The sequence below is a fragment of the Trachymyrmex septentrionalis genome, unplaced genomic scaffold (genome assembly GCF_001594115.1).
Source record: "Trachymyrmex septentrionalis isolate Tsep2-gDNA-1 unplaced genomic scaffold, Tsep1.0 scaffold68, whole genome shotgun sequence".
In the NCBI taxonomy this organism is placed as follows: Eukaryota; Metazoa; Arthropoda; class Insecta; order Hymenoptera; family Formicidae; genus Trachymyrmex; species Trachymyrmex septentrionalis.
In genome coordinates, this window is record NW_017305862.1 from 207,440 (window position 1) to 209,553 (window position 2,114).

Genomic DNA, 2,114 nt, shown 5'->3' on the forward strand with positions numbered 1-2,114 from the left:
TATATATATATATATATGTATATGTATATATTTAAAGAAAATATAAAAAATAATTACCTTTGTCACAATAGTTTACCTATATACCTAAAAATAAAAGAGAACATAAAAAATTAGAGTCATTAATAATTCAAATAGAGCATCACAAATAGAAACATATAGAAATATATTTACAAGTATATTCTGATATAATTTTAGCGAGAATATGCAGTATTCATTTCGATGAAAACTGTTTTACAATGGAATGGACAAAACCATATTTAAAAACTACATTGCCCAGACAAATACGAAGATTAAAAAAGGATGCTGTTCCAACAAAAATGTTACATAAAGAGAAAAAAAAAAGAAAAATGTCTGAAAATTCTACAGAAATAAGACATAATAAAAAAATTAAAGTGCCGTAAGTCATTTTTCATATTTATATAGAGTGTCTATAAAGTCTATTCCTATATTTTTGAAAATAATTTTGAAAATTATAAAAAACTGTAAAATATGTGTTCGATTATTTCAAAGGGCTACTTTTTTAAGGAGATTAAAGAAATTGCCTTTCCTGGGTGTATGTCAATTACTCACATCACTAATTAGCTAATTTAAAATAATATAATCTTATTGTAAATCAGTGAAAAATTACTAGGAACAAGTCAATGTGAATGATGTGTGCAATTGAACTGTGGATCACTTTAACAAACTAATATCCATTTCTACCAATTAAACTTTAATCTCGGTTGAACTAACTCTTCATTTTTTTCTAGTTTTAAGAATAAGAAAAAAATGAAGAGTAAGTTGAGATTAAAGTTAATCTACATCTTGATGGAAAGGGAAAGTCGATCGATTAATCCATTGGAATTAGCCAATTGCATCTGCCGTCGAAATGACACATGCGATTAATCAATTTCAATCGATTAATCGGCCGATTGAATTTGTTAAAGTGACCCTGTATACAAGTGCATCGCTTCCGCCTTTCTCAGGGGTGCTCCAGAGTGGTTTTAAAAAATAAAATTTCTTTCAACTTAAATACCGTTTATTATTTAATCTAAGCCATTGCATTAAGTGTAATGGATGTTTATCTTGATTTCGTGTGAGGAATCACATTTTAAAATCTTTTAAATAACTTAATGTGGTATATACCATATTTTATATACTGTAAAATAGAATAGCTTTAGCACAAAATCGAGATATTTTTGGCTCAAGTTTTGACAATATCCAGATAAACACAAGTCAACATCTAAAAAAGTCTTAAAACATTTTGAGAAGTTTTGTCTGTATTGTTGGGGTATTTTTTTTAATTTTGATCAGTTAATCCCATTTTATAATTCTAATTTTTTATTTGACATATATGATATTAATTAAGGGGATTCTTTTCAGTGAAACATAAAATAAAAAATTGTGATTAGTAGTTAAAAATATGTACTTCCATTTACAAAAAAAATTCAATCCTTGTAGTTTATATCTTTTCTAGAAAAAAGAAACATGAAAAATACTTTATGAAGCCAAAAAAATTCTATGCTCCCTTAACTACTACAGCAAAATCAAAGCATATACGCACATATTCTTCTTTGAGACGTTGATATTTTTCAGCCTCTTCTTTTTCTAATTTTGCTTCTTTTCTTTCGGCAGCAATTCCTTTCTTTTTTTGATATGAAAATTGAGTTTCTTCTTCAGCTTTTAGCATTTCTGTTTTTAGTCTACAATATTATTTTTATCATTTACAAATACATTTCAGGTGCAACTACATATAGCGACATTTGAAACTTACCTTTCATATTCTGTTTTTAATGAACCAGAATTACTGATCTCCTCAAACAGAGCAGTGCGCTCCTTTGGATTTTTCATGGCTATAGATTCAACAGCACCTTGGAATACCAAAAAATTCTTTGCTTTAACATTAATACCAAGGTGCTCCAACTCATTAAGATAAACTTGACTGGTAACAACCTATAACAAAAAGATTTTGAAGATCTTAAATGCAACTAAATAAAAGTTCAACTGCAAAACTTACATTATTATTAATTCTGTGTTCAGAAGAAGAACCTTGTACTGAACGCATAAAGCTTTTTTCAGTTCCATCTTCCAACTCAAATACAGCTGTTACTGAAGCACTGTAATTAATAGAACAA

The 2,114-nt window shown here is 27.7% G+C and overlaps 1 protein-coding gene across 1 annotated transcript in view; it reads right to left on the reverse strand.

The window, feature by feature from the left end:
• LOC108753275 (structural maintenance of chromosomes protein 1A) overlaps positions 1–2,114 on the reverse strand; it is an 18,693-nt gene that overhangs the window by 9,778 nt on the left and 6,801 nt on the right. The gene's annotated exons all lie outside the window — the stretch shown is intronic.